Raw genomic sequence first — 15,851 nt, forward strand, 5'->3', positions numbered from 1 at the left:
ACACCAAAAAGCGAGCAACGGTCATGGCGAACCGATAACTATTGTTCATTAGGTCATTTTTTATAGGTCTGCAAAATTTTAGGCAATTCGAAGCCGGTCACCCAAATTCATGAGATGTCATGGATTATAGCCCACGAAAATCTAGGAATCGTCCTGAATTTCTATTTTTGGCACTAAAATGTAAAATAACGATGAACGGTCATAGCGAATCGATGACTATTGTTTATTATGTACTCCCTCTGTTTCAATTTAGATGAGGCAGTTTGACTCGGCACATAGTTTAAGAAAAAGAAGAAGACTTTTAAAACTTGTGGCCTTAAAAGCTTAAGGGGTAAAAACTTTGTGGGGCCATGACATTTGTGTGGTTATAAAAGTTTCTCATTATGGGTAAAATGGGTAAATGAAAAGTTTAAAGTTGAATTATTTTCAAATTTAAGAATGTGTCATTTATTTTGGAACAAACTAAAAAGGAAAGTACCTCATCTAATTTGAAACAGAAGGAGTAGTTTTTATGGGCCCGCAAAATTTAATACGATTCAGAGCCGGTTGCCCGAACTCATGCAGGGTGTGTATAGCACACGAAAATCTTGAAATCGTCCTGAATTTCTTTTTTTTTTGCCCTAAAACGTCAATAATTGAGGAAAGGTCATGGCGAAGATATGACTATTTTTCATTAGGTAGTTTTTGATAGGTCCACAAAATTTCAGGCGATTCGGAGCTGGTCGCCCGAATCCATGCAGATGACGTGGACTATAGCACACGAAAATTTGAGAATCGTCCTGAATTCCCGTTTTATGGCCTTAAAACGCCAAAATGAGGAACAGTCTGAGCGAAGCGATGATCCTTGTTCATAAGGATATTTTTTATGGGCCCGCAAAATTTTAGGTTATTCGGAGCCAGTCGCCTGAATTCATGCAGATGGCGTGGATTATAGCATACGAAAATGTGATAATCGTCCTGAATTCCTATTTTTTGGACCTAAAATGCCAAAACGAGGAATGGACAAGGCGAAGCGATGACTATTGTTCATTAGGTCTTCTTTATTGGCCCGTAAAATTTTAGGCGATTTCATAGCCGGTTGCCCGATGGACTATAGTCCATTTATTGGCATGACCGTTCCTCGTTTATTGAAATTTTAGGGCCCTAAAATAGGAATTCATGATGATTTTTAATTTTTTCTTGTGCTAATGTCCACATCATCTTCATGAATTCGGGCGATGGGTTCCGAATCGCCTAAAGTTTTGTGGTCCAATCAGAAACGACCCAGTGAAGAATAACCAGTGCTTTGCCATGATCAATCCTTTTTCATGTTTTTGTGGTGATGCCAATAAATGGACTATAGTCAACGCCATCTTCATGAATTAAGGCGACGAGCTCGAAATCGCCTAAAATTTCTTGGGCCCATCAGAACGGCCTAATGAACAATGGTCATCGCTTTGCTATGAGCGTTCCTCATTTTTTGGCAACTTAGGGCCATAAAATAGGAATTCAGGATAATTTCTAAATTTTCATGCGCTAATGTCCACGTCATTTTCATGAATTCAGGTGACAGGCTCCGAATCGTATAAAATTTTATGGGCGTATCAGAAATGGCATTGTCACGACCCAAAATCCATTAAAGGCCGTGATGGCGTCGGACACCACTGTCAGCCACCAATAAATAATAAATTTGGTTATCATCTTAATGTTTTTGAAATCATAATTTCCTTCAATTTAATAGTAAAAGATAAAATTTACAGAGTAAATAATAATACTTTATCCATTTCAATACTGAACAACCCATAATCACCCCAAAACCAGTGTCACAAGTGTGTGAGCATCGACTAGGAAGTAAAATAAAATATAGAATCTCTCCGGAATAATAATTAGACAGGACAAAGGTAAGTATTCTGAAGGAGACTCTGCTGGCTGCGGGTCGTATGAAATGCAGCTCACCTAAGTCCCCACATCATCCACGCCTCTGCTCCGCAGGGCCACTAGACATATATGCACCTGACAAAAATGTACAGCAAGTGTAGTATGAGTACGTAAATCAACGCGTACCCAATAAGTATCTAGTCTAACCTCGAAGAAGTAGTGACGAGGGATCGACTCCGACACTTACTATGGGCTATCAATAAAATGCCGATATTATACCTAAGCATGAAATACATGACATAACTGGAAATTTAATAATCGAAAATAATCATCGAAAATAATCAACAAGTCTTTTACTAATGAAAATTTCCAAATTTGATCTTTCATCATTTAACAATTTATATCTCAAGCCAATAAAGAAATGTCAATTATTATTAGTTCCAAAGAGTTATCATGCGCAAGTCATGCTGAGGTCGTACGGCCCGATGCAACATATAAATATAAAGTGTGCACTGTCGAGGGTCGAATGGCACGAACCATAGATGCATCTATTAACCTGCTGAGGCGAACATTCCGCTCCCATGAGAGTAGTGAAAATTTACCCTGCTCGCGCAATATATTTGCGACGCGGTTGCACATAAATTTATTAACTTGTTATAATATTTCTCAGTTCTTTTTCAAATATTCGAAATTCAAATGAAAGCTTTTAAAATCAAATTCCTCCATTCTTACTCTTTTCAAGGCAATTTATTAAGCATACTCAATCTCAACTCCCTTCAAGGCATATAATAAGCATAATCAAATAACAATATCAACAAGGCATGGTGTAAACCTAAGACTACCCGGACATAGGTATAACTAGTAGCTACATACAGACTCTCATCACCTCATGCGTACGTAGTTCCCACAAATAGAATCACATATTAATTTAGTTCACCTATAGGGTTAATTCCCTCTTACAAGGTTAGAAAAGAGACTTACCTCGCTCCGGAGTTCCATAACCGGCTTCCAAGCCTTTCCAACAACTCAAACCGATGCCCAACGCTCCCAAAAGTAGTCAATAATTGAGCAAATCCATAAATATATACTCTAATACTCATTATAATCCAATTTACAACAAATTTCCAACTCCGTTCGAAAAGTCGATAAAAATCACCCTTGAGCCCACGTGCCCGGATTCCGAAAATCTTCAAAGATAAACTTTATCCATAACCCCACGAACTCAAATATATAATTTATTATCAATTCCATGATCGAATTCGTGGTCAAAATTCAAAAATACCAATTTCTAGGTTTTTCTTCAAAATCCCAAATTTCTACAAATTTTTATGTCTAAATCCATATATAAACCTTGTATTTAACTCACAACTAGTAGAAATTACTTACCCCTTGATGATGATGGAACCCCCTCTCAAAATGCTCTCAAAAGTCGCCTAAGTCCAAGTGGAAAATGAACTATGTCTGGAATAAAAAGCCCTTGGCTCCAGTCGCAGATGTCACATTTGCGACAGGGGGTTCGTAAATGCGAACAAAGCATCGCAAATGCGACCCCTGACAGACCAGGCCTTCATCACAAAATGCGATATAGAGTTTGCATCTTCACGCTTTGCAAAAGCGATCATTGCTTCGTGATCACGCCCAACTATGTCTTCTAAAAGACAAAGCGGTTGTTGCAAGTATAATCCGATTTTAAGTCCGGAGTCGAATCCTCAGGGAACTAACCTATCTATTACAACTCTTGGAAATGCTATTATCAACTCAAACAATTTCCAGATGCAAGATTTTTATCAATAAAGGTTGGGTTTTTGTTTAACTACTTCAAATAATATTAAAAATAACAATATGCTGAATCAAAGATAATTCAATGGTAAAAAGGTCTAGGGCATTGATTTCCCCAATTGCTAGTTTAGGTCTTAACTCTTTTGCTATAATTTCGCCGTAATACTCTATGAGGATTATGAGCTATGAGTTATCGTAGTTATCTCTCGATCAACTACGATAATTTACTAGAGCATTCTCTCGAACTACTCTAGCTGACAATATGTGCAGCTCTGAAATATCCCACCAAAATTTCGTTATCTCTAACCCCACTTTTAAGCTCAAGTAATGAATCTCTTCAATTACCCAAAAGTGGTGTTGTTCAACAGCAGTCTAACCTAATATTCTTTCTCAAGCAATATAAGGCAATTAGACACGATTAATTAAGGGCACATTCAATTAATCACCATACAAAACGTAGTTGAACAATCATATAATAAATCCGGCTCAATTATAACAAGTTGAGTCAAAACTTNGATGGTATTAGAGGGGGGGGGGGGTTACAAAATTATAAAATAAAAGAGGAAGAAAAGAAAGAAAAGAAAAAAGAAAAATAGAAAAAACTTACCTGGGCACTCACCGCGGTCGACCGCGGTCCCACTGATGTCTGGCTATAATTATATATTTTTAGTGCATTACTTACCTTACATTTTAGTATTTTAATGCTAAATTGTACTATGTTTGTGCTTAATCGAGTTTATTTTATGTATAGGTACTTTGGAGATAAAATTGGGAGCAAAGTAAAAATTTTATGTGTATTTTATACACTACAAGAATAGATTCATGATTATTTAATTATTATAAAGTTTAATATTACAAAAGAAAACAAAAGAAACAATTGCAATGAAATGAGAACTTAGGTAAAAGAATGAGAAACGAAGCTGATTGAAAAGTTAGGCGGCATCGAAAGAACGCCCAAGCAGATGTGAAATCTTTCTGGTTTTAGTGCCAGGGCCAGCGCTAGGTGCTGCCCTGGACGCGGATGCGGGAGTTTTCCTAATTTGTTCGGGACAAGGTTATTTAGGCCCTACACGGTCCCAACTTGTATAAAGGGGTTCTAAACCTATTTTGGAAGAGGAGGACGTTTTTGAGAGGAAAATACAAGCACAGAGCCGCCGTGGAGGCCGGGTTTCATCTTTTCTTCCACCAACTTAGTCTTTTTATGTTTCTTTGTATGATTTGTTATTTTGCTACCATGTCTATGTGGAGCTAAGCTTCACGTTCTAGGGTTGTGGTTCTTTCATGACTATTGTTATTCGGATATTGATTTTGATTGCTTAGTTTATCATTTTGGTTTATTTATTCAATCCTGCACTTAATTATTTGATTGCTTGATCACCAATTGAATACTATCTACGAATCTAGAGTTGAACTCGAAAGTGGAAATTCTAGATTGCATATAGGATTGAGTAGAGCAAGTTCTTGAACCTGAGCATCGGGGAACGGATTCGCAATTAGGATAGACATATACCTAATTGCCTTGCTTGGTTGAAATACAGGAATTATAAATGCGTTCTTGTTGATTCCAACTCCATAGACATATAGGCGTTAGGTTAGCTTGAATAGGCGAGTAAGAAGTAAGAACTCGACAGATTCTTATGAGCAATATTAACCCTGTCAACCAATAAACTCGATAAATTAGTTAGTCAATTCAATTGAAGAATACAATAGGAATGTTAGATAGCCCATAACCCTAGATCGTTTTCATTACATTGATATCATAAAAATCTGCTCTTCCTCTGTTTAAAGTTCAATATTTATATTCTTTATTTAATTAGTTTAGAATCAATTACTTCTAGGTTTAATTCTTGTTTGGATAATCAGGATAGTCTAATTTAGTTAATGGTTAATCACAAGTCCTCGTGGGATCGACATCCGACTTTTAGTCACTTTATTACTTGACGACCGCGTATACTTGCGTGTGCATTTGGCCGCAACAAGTTTTTGGCGCCGTTGCCGGGGACTTGGAAATTAGCTATTTTTCTAGATTAGACTTTTAATTTTATTTTTTAATTTTTAATTTTATTTTAATTTTATTTTGTATATACTTTTATTTTTACAAATATTTGATATTTTTCTCTTAGTGTGTTCCTAGTTCTCTCAGCATGACATCTGGGGATGAAATATACGGAGGTAAGGCTATTGATGAAGACTCTTGGTTGACAAAAGACTTTTATGGCTCGTATTTTTGGTCTTGCATGGCCTGACTTCTTGGAGATCTGAATTTGAATATGGGAGTAAGGGTTGGTATTGGGACGTATATTCTCGATTAGGTGAATATGCGGAACGACGTTGTCTTCTGACAACGTTGGTGAACGATTGGTCTAAGGAGAGAGATGATCTTGCACATAAAATTGATAATTTTAGCTTGGCTGTGCATAACTTAGATGCAGATTTAAGCACAAAGGTTGATGCGTGTAACGCCCAACAAATTAATAATGAGTTGTGTGAAGCTGAAAAAAATCTTCTAGACCAAATTGAGGAGCTAAAACGAGAATACCAATCACTAGACCATGTTTTTCTTAAGGATGCAATATTGAGAAGAGTGCTCTAGAGTCATAAGAGGGAGTAGATAACATTACTTTGGGAGACTTGAGTGTGTGTAAATATGGGGATGCAAATAGTAGTAAAATTCATGAGTTAGGGGGCATTAGACCTCATCCCAATCATCTTTCCACATTGTGTTTGGATAGTAAGATAGTAATAGAGCCATCTGAGCCAATGAAGGGGTCAAAGAGTGAGGATGAGAGTGCCTATATTCTTGAATTTGTTGTGCCAAAAAGCAAAAATTACATTCCTCATCTAAAGGCCGAGAAGTGCAGAGTGAAAAATTTATTACTTGGCCTGGTTATCTTTGTTTCCCCACCAAAGGAGCATAGCCACAGACCGAATGCCATGTTAGGGGTACAATTCATAAGTTCAAGGTGTAGACAAAAATTGATTCAAGTCGTGCCGCAACTTTAAATTAGGCGCTTGTTGGGAGGCAACCCAGCTTTACTGCTTTTTTTTATTTTTATTTATTTTTGTTTATTTTATTTTTCTATCTTTGTAGCATTTTTTTGGTAGGATTATGAGCATAGAAGAAAAGCCACTGGAAGTGTGCAAATGCGAGCCAGCTGGTTGGAACTAGTGTGAGGTACCCGCACAAAGGACCTTCCTTGAGAGAAGTCTGAGTACCCCGTGAGCTGCTAGTGCTTCGGCCTTTGGCCTTTCAGGGAGTTTCTTATCCACCCTTGTTATTTTTGCTTTATTTCTGCATTGGGGACAGTGCACTCTTTTAAGTGTGGGGTGGGAGAATTCCTTTGGATAATTAGCTTTTTAGTATTTTAGCTTCTTATTTTTTTTCTTCGTAGTTGTGTAGTATTTTAGTAGATTAATTTATTTTTTTAATGTGGAAAATAAGAAGAAAAAAATTGAAAAAGGTAGAAAAATTAGACTTTTCCCGATGATGGATCTCCTAGACGGTTTTCTTGAGGGATTAAAGTCTAAAAAAAATCCAAAAATATGTCTTTTAGTTTCCTTTACGTAGTAATAATCCCCTGTGGTTTTTCTTTGTGCCTCGGTTCTTTTCCATGGGATGTAGTTTGAACCGGGTAGTAGTTTTTCCTTTTTTATTTTTTTAATTTTTTGTAGAGTAGATTAGAATTTAGGGAATAAATGGAGGAAGAATGATGAACCTAGGCGCCCTTGACTTGTTTGATAGTAGCATATTTAGGCTTTAGCATGTGCAGTATCTTCTCTATGATTTGAAATTATTGATGATGTCTTGCTTAGTTGGATAGCATGTTTTGTGATGCCTATGTCTCATTTACTTGACTTGTGTTCACTTTGTGCTTAATGCTTAATATCTCGTGGCTCCGTGAATACTTGCATTTGTTTGAGAGTCGAAATGAGACCGTTCTTAGTGAGTCATGTGCCATGTGTGGTGAGATTTTTGTATAGTCTATGTATTGTACTTGTGTCTAGAACTTGCCCGGTATGTGAGTTGAAGCGAAATTTTAGGTGATGTTCGGTTTGAAAAGTGATTTTAGGCTTTCTTTGATCTTTTTTGAGCTTTATTACTTATCACAAATAAAATTTATCCGTAATTAAACCTTTTGAGCCTATAGACTTTTATTTGGCACCCACATTACAAGCCTATACTCTTTTTATTCTTAATTGACATTGTTTTGATCCCTTTTCCTCTTAAAGCACTTTAATTGTGAGATGAGCGCTAAAAGAAGTAAGAAGGAACTAAGTGTGGGGTGGCTTTTGAGTGAAACCACTAAAAGGAAGAAAGGTGCACTTGTTTTGTAAAATAATACACCACTAGCAGAAATTGAAAAAAAAAGAATAATCTGAAGGAAAAAAAATAGAGATGAATAAATTGTTGTCTTGTTCTTGCTAGTGGGTATGAATTAATGTAGTTCTTAAAGAAGAAGGGAGCATTTTTGGGGTGATATTATTTGTAAAATTGAAGTGGTGTTGAAGAATTTGCGCTTATAGTTGATTATGTGATGTGTTAAAGTGCTTAGGAGGGTTAGTCACTATTCCTAAATATATCCTACCTGTCCCTTAGCCCACATTACAACCATGAAAAAGTCCTAATTGATTTTAGATCGAGCGAGCCTACATTAGTAGAGATTTACATTAAGGGCAAGCCTATGGTACCAATTACATGCATGTGACTTCTTTTGTGAGGGTGAGCGATATTTTCTTTTGATATATATGAGTTCTTAAAATATATTTGATCATGAGATTCGAATGTGTGGATTCAACTTACTCTCTTGCCTTGGTTGTGAGGGCACATGGTTTCACGAAGGATAGGTAACATTATTAGACTTCTCTAGGATGTTGGGTGTTCAAGCCATGAGTACATTGTGACTTTTGAGTCGGCTTTTGAGGCTAGGATTGTTGTGAGCATATTGTCTTTGTTTGAATATTTTGAAGAATGGCATAAGTAAAGGGAAGTGTAAGTGATTGCACATGCTAAGGTTTAATTGTTGCTATCAACCATGGTTATTGGTGTAGTGTGCTTCAAATGTGGTAAATATAAATTGTTGGTTGACTCGAGGACGAGCAACGTTTAAGTGTGCGGCCGCGGTGAGTTATTAAAGGTGAGGCAGAATGTCATCGATTCACCACGGTCCTACCGCGGTCGCGGTGGGTTAAATAAATCGAGGCAGAATGTATGCTCTGGCAATTGTGAGGCAAAATACTTGGCCTCTACCGCGGTCGATCCGTGGTCGCGCCGCGGTCGCGGTGCGATGCCCCCCCTCTTTTTTTTAATTTTTTTTTATTTTTTTATAGGAAGTTACATAAGAAAACAAAAACTACAACATTTGTGGGTTGCCTCCCACGCAGCGCCTGATTTAACATCGCGGCACGACGCAAGCTCGGATCATCACTCCTCATCCGCGTACTGGGGCTCTTCCAACGTTATTATCTCTCTATCCCCTTTCTCATCTGCCATTCCNGCGGTCGCGGTGCGATGCCCCGTTTTTTTTTATAGGAAGTTTTATAAGAAACAAAAACAACATTCGTGGGTTGCCTCCCACGCAGCGCCTGATTTAACGTCGCGGCACGACGCAAGCTCGGATCATCACTCCTCATCCGCGTACTGGGGCTCTTCCAACGTTATTATCTCTCTATCCCCTTTCTCATCTGCCATTCCAAGGTAATGTTCCAACCTTTGCCCATTCACTGTGAACTTATTCGTCCCATCTTCTGATTCAATCTCAACAGCTCCACTTGGGAACATTTGCACCACTCTGAAGGGTCCTGACCATCGGGACTTTAACTTACCCGGAAACAATCTCAATCTGGAGTTGTATAACAATACTAGCTCTCCGGATTTGAAGTTTCGGTCCACGATGTGCTTGTCATGCGTTAGTTTCATCCGTTCTTTGTATAATCTAGCACTCTCGAATGCCTGGAACCTGAATTCCTCTAGCTCATGTAACCCAGTGACTCTGTTAGTGCCTGCTGTCTCCATGTCCAAGTTCAACTTCCGCAATGCCCAAAGTGCTTTATGCTCGAGCTCAACCGAAAGGTGGCATGCCTTTCCAAACACCAACTTGTACGGTGACATACCAATTGGGGTTTTGAAGGCTGTGCGATACGCCCACAGTGCATCATCTAGCTTCTTTGCCCAATCAGTCCTTGTTGCATTCACTGTTTTGTAAGGACACTTTTAATCTCCCTGTTGGACACTTCAACTTGCCCGCTCGACTGTGGGTGGTACGAGGTGGTCACTTTGTGATGAACTTCATACTTTTCCAACAGTCGTGCGAACGCTCTATTGCAGAAATGGGTTCCGCCATCACTGAGTATAGCTCTTGGGGTGCCAAAACGTGTGAAAATGTTCTTCTTTAGAAAGCTTGTTACCCCTTTAGCATCATTGGTCGGGAGAGCCACTGCTTCGACCCACTTGGAGACGTAGTCAACTGCTACCAATATGTACTTGTTACCATACGAGCTGACAAATGGCCCCATGAAGTCGATCCCCCACATGTCAAAAACCTCCACCTCTTGAATTGTGGTCATTGGCATCTCGTGTCTGCGAGATATGTTGCCTGTCCTTTGGCATTCATCGTAAATTTTAACCCAAGCATGGGCATCCTTGAACAGAGTTGGCCAATACAAGCCCGACTCCAACACCTTAGCTGCTGTCCGAATTCCTCCAAAGTGTCCACCATATGGTGAAGCATAGCAAGCCTGCAAAACAGAATGTTGATCTTTCTCGGGGATACACCGCTGGATCATGTTATCTACACATATCTTAAACAATAGAGGTTCATCCCAGTAATAAGACCGATAATCACGAAAGAACTTTTTCTTTTGAATTGAGGAGAGTTCGTAAGGTACAATACCACTTGCTAAATAATTAGCAATATCAACATACCACAGTGCCTCCTCCATTGTCATTGCTAGTAACTGCTCATCCGGGAATGTCTCTGTTATATCCTCAACCTCTACCTTCTTTTCAGCTCCTTCCATCCTTGAGAGGTGGTCAGCTACTTGGTTCTCTGTCCCTTTTCTGTCACGTATCTCCAGATCGAATTCTTGTAACAGAAGAACCCAGCGAATCAAGCGTGGCTTTGACTCCTTCTTTTCTACCTAGTACCTAATTGCTGCATGGTCAGTGTAAACAATAACTTTCGAGCCAATCAAGTATGACCCGAATTTGTCGAATGCAAAAACGACAGCCAACATCTCCTTTTCTGTCATGGTGTAATTGAGTTGTGCACCGCTTAGCGTTCTGCTTGCATAGTAAATCGGGTGCATCAGTTTATCCTTTTGCTGCCCCAAGACTGCTCCTATGGCATAGTCACTTGCGTCGCACATGAGCTCAAACGGTTGCTCCCAGTTGGGTGCAACAATGATGGGTGTAGTTCGTCACGCCCAACTCTAGTCCTAAAAAGGATAAGCGGTCGCTGCAAATATAATTCGGTCTACAAGTCCGGAGTCGAATCCCACAGAGAACTAAGGCTTAGCTGTATCTATTTAATATCACCAAGAAGACAAGATTGAAAATAAATAAACAGCTGAAAACTAACTATGCTTGAATTGTAAACAATTAGAATAAAGGTCTAAGGTAATGGTTTCCCCAGTTGTTGATTTTATTAGTTGTATGTTTCTTATAGCATTGACTTAGTTGCCTCTATCAATCATGAACTCTCCAGCTATCATAAATCTCTCTCAAGCAATTATGATAATTTACTAGACGCACTCTCTCAAGCTACGCTAGCTAGATTCGCATTGCAGTTCACTTAGATCGCACCCGAGGTATCGTTATCTCTAATCCAACCTCTAAACCCTCGGTTATGACTCTCGCTTATACTCCGGGAGTGATGTTGTTCAAACAACTACCTAAATATGCACTCTCTCTCAAGCAGATACATACTAAATAAGAGCGGCTAATTGAGGATCCTTTCAATTAACCAAAATCAAAACGTAGTTGAACAAATAGAGATTAACAACCAACTCAAAACTATATTAATATAACAACCAATTCATCCCCAACGGGTTTCACCAAAATCTTAGATTAGAAAAGTTAGCTACTCATGAAAATAACAAAAATCACAAAAGAAATCATATTCAAAGGTAAAAGAACAAAGAAGAAGATTAAAGATTGATGCCCAATGATCCTCCTTGCTTCTTGCCCTTCCTTCTGATGTTTTTCACTTCCAAAAATCATTCTCCTTTGCTCTTGGCCGGCCTCCCTCATTTAATATAGGATTTAGGGCTTAAAATCCCGTGTTTTGCACTTTAGTCCCTGAAATTTACGTGTCGTGCCGCGGTCCCACCGCGGTTACGCCAGGACCGCGGCCAGAATGGCCTTCAGAATCTGCAGCAGTGTTCTGCCGCGGTCCTACCGTAACCGCGATTTTTCACCCTGTTCCGTTTGGAATTTGGAAAAATGTAAAACATGAAAGTTGTATCCCTTTGAGTTAGCTTTCCAACCATATATTTTGGAGCCCAAATGGAGTTCTGAGCAAAAAGTTATGTGCATTTTACTAGACAGTACGCAATATACCTACTCGAGTCTTCGTTTGTTCTCAACTATCAAATTTGACCCCCGAACACGATCCCGGCTTAATTCCTTGAGCTTTTACTCAGACTTCAAAGCTTCAACTCACTTAAATTCATTCCATAACATCTATATAGCTCGGAATCACACCTACAAGGCATAAAACACACAATTAGTGCAAAACACTAGCGATTAAAGCGCAAACTCAACTAAAGTACAGTAAATTAAAGTGTAATAAGCGACTAAAATACGTAATTATAGCCTATCATCAGTAGTCACCAATATCTTCTTCAACTCCTCAAATGCCAACCTGCAATCATTAGAAAACACAAAGGAGTGATCCTTTTCAAGGAGTTTTCATAAAGGGTTAGCAATCTTAGAGAAATCTTCTATGAATTGCCTGTAGAACCCGGCGTGCCCAAGGAAACTTCTCACCGCCTTGACTGAAGTAGGCGGTGGCAACTTCTCAATCACGTCAACCTTAGCATGGTCAACCTTAATTCCCTTAATGGACATTCGATGCCCCAAGATTATCCCTTCTTGTACTATAAATGGCACTTTTCTCAGTTCAGCACTAAATTTGTCTCCACACATCTTCTAAGCACTCTTCTTTAGTTGTGAAGACAGTCCTCGAATGAATCCCCCACCACGGAGAAATCATCCATAAAAACCTCCATAATATCCTCCACCATGTCTGTGAAAATGGCTAACATGCACCGTTAAAATGTCGCCGGTGCATTGCAAAGCCCAAAAGGCATTCTCCGAAAGGAAAAGATGCCATACGGACAGGTGAATGATGTTTTCTCTCTGTCTTCGGGGGCTATTGAAATCTGATTGTACCCCGAATATCCATCCAAGAAACAAAAGTGAGATCGCCCGGCCAGCCTGTCCAACATTTGGTCAATGAATGGCAGGGGGAAGTAGTTCTTCCGGGTGGCTGTGTTCAGTTTCCGGTAATCCATGCAAATCCGCCATCCCGTGACTGTACGAGCCGAGATCAACTCGTTATTCTCATTTTGTACGACCGTCATTCCTCCCTTTTTCGGCACGCATTGAACAGGGCTGACCTAATTGCTGTCAGAGATAGGGAAGATGATACCCGCATCTAACCATTTGATCACTTCTTTCTTCACCACCTCTTTCATATTTGGGTTCAGCCTTCATTGATGTTCCCTGGAAGGTTTGTAACCTTCTTCCAAGAGAATCTTGTGCATACAAAAAGCTGGGCTAATACCCTTTATGTCTGCCATGGTCCAACCGATGGCAGTCTTACATTCCTGTAGTACCTGTAAGAGCTGCTCTACCTGCACATCTAGCAAACCGGATGATATAATAACAGGCAAAGTAGAATCAGGCCCTAAGAAAACGTACCTGAGGTGAGCTGGGAGCGGTTTCAGCTCCAGTTTGGGTGGTTCCTCTACTGATGGTTTTGCCGGTGGTGTAGCCCTCTTTTCTAACTCAAGGGACTCGAACTGAGATTCCCTTTTCCAGAATCCTTGGCCTTCGAGTGCCATGACCCACTCAACCAACCCTTCACCAGCCATCTCCTCTAAATTTGTCAGGCAAGCCTCCAATGGATCTTTAGCTAGGGGTGTGCATTCGAATCGGTTTATCGATAAATCGAATCGATTATTTGTTATCGGTTTATCGATTTATCGATTTCGATTTTGATTTTGAAATTTTTCCTTATTGAGTTATCAATTTCGATTTTGATTTGTCCTCTTCGCTTTATCGGTTTATCGATAAAACGATAAGATATATCAAAAAGACAAATATACCCTTATTTTATAATACTATTACTACCCTTTCCTTCACTTAACCCTAATACACTATTATTTCCTTCAGCACCGCTTGCCCGCTTCTCTTCAGTCTTCAGTGAGTGTGAGTCTTTAGTGTTTTCTTTCAAATCGCCACTCGCCACCATCGAATCGAGATCTGGTCTGTCGGAAAGATAGTCTCCGTTGATTATCGTCGTTTCCGGTACTCCTAATTTCTTTCTTCAACTTTTTCTTTTCTCTTAATCTCTTCTATTTGAAGGAATGCTTTCTGTGTAAATTTTTCTGTTTCGTTATTATTGATAGTTGGTTATATTTTTCTGTGTAATCTCTTCTAATCTGTTTTGTTATTTTTGGTTATATGTTTCGTGTTTCGTTATTATCTTTTGTTATCTGTTTCGTTATCTTTTTGTGGGAAAATGTTTCGTTATCTGTTTCCCCCTTTCATCATTGGCATTCGTACAGACTGAAAATTGGTTAACAGTGAGAGAGAGAAGATAAATAAGTTACTTTGTTTTTCTCGTCTAGCTCAACAGAATGGAAATCCTGAAAATTACATAACTTTGGTGTGATTGGAAAAACCATGAACATAATTACAACTTCTGAGCTTTGCAAGAAGATGATAGTATGAAATTATCTCACTGTTAGTATATGGTCGATTTTCAAAATGGCTAAATTAAAGAAGGGTACTTTGGAAAAGTTAGAATCTCACTGTTGAGTGAATAACTATGAATAGCTTCAGCTATTTTGACATTGCAATTTTGACACTGAAGCAGATATATGAATTTCGTATGTGTAAGAAACTTATTTAAATTGATTTCTTTCCGGCCATAATTTGTAGGTCAAGAGCGAAGAGTGCTGACTTCGTCTTGCTTTGCACCTTTGCTTCATTCAACTCGTTTAAGACTGTAAGTTACATTCTTCATTCACTTCATATGGCTGAAAATGATAAAATTGATCAAGTGGTTGATGAAAGTAGAGGTGTTTCTTGCGTCTCCGTGATCTAATTGCAACTTAGTTTTCTACTTCTTTAATGACACATGTTCTTGCTGTTAATTTTCTTTTGGTAATCATGTAGTTGTGCTTGTTGGAACTTCATTTTCTTTTGCTGTACCATTGTTGCCACAGTTATCATCGCAAGTAAATGAGCTGCGTATGGCAAGATCGTGTTCATTTTTGTTGCCACAGTTTTTTTTGCTGGAAATCATGTCTCATTTACAATTTACGTATGGAAAGATCGTGTGTGCTTCTGTGCCAAGATCGTGTGTGGCAAGATCGTGTTCATTTTTGTTGCCACAGCTTCTTTTGCTGGAAATCATATGTCTTCTTTCTGTTTAGCTTTTGTGCTTTTGTGCACAAAAGCTAGTATGCTTTTGTGCTTTTGTTTAGCTTGCTGTATAGGTTGGTAACATTTATACATAGGGAAGATGTCAGATTGGGGTCATATGTATTGTTTCGTTGGTTTTGGCTTGTGCTTCCATAGCAATGTAATTGCTCTCTTTTTAGTTTTTACTCGTTTGATATGTATGACCTGATGTCTTATGATTAAGACTAATAATAATATTCACTATGTGCGTGTCCCTTTTCTTTCTTTTTTTCTTGTCATAGAAACAGTGCGAAATGAAATAGCTGTGCATCTGTTTGTCTTGGGAACCTATGGTTATCTGTGATCCCTCTTGGCTTATTGGTGTTATCGATAACCGAATCGATAAGCCCCAAAAATCGATAAATCGAAATCGAAAAAATCGATACCTTATTGAAACGATAACGATAAGCATATAACCAAATCGATAATCGATAGGTAATTATCGATAAGGGTCAAAATCGAATCGATAAATCGAATGCACACCCCTATCTTTAGCAGTCAGGGTCACATCATCTTCGTGCAG

The sequence above is a fragment of the Nicotiana attenuata genome, unplaced genomic scaffold (assembly GCF_001879085.1).
Source record: "Nicotiana attenuata strain UT unplaced genomic scaffold, NIATTr2, whole genome shotgun sequence".
NCBI classification, from domain to species: domain Eukaryota; kingdom Viridiplantae; phylum Streptophyta; class Magnoliopsida; order Solanales; family Solanaceae; genus Nicotiana; species Nicotiana attenuata.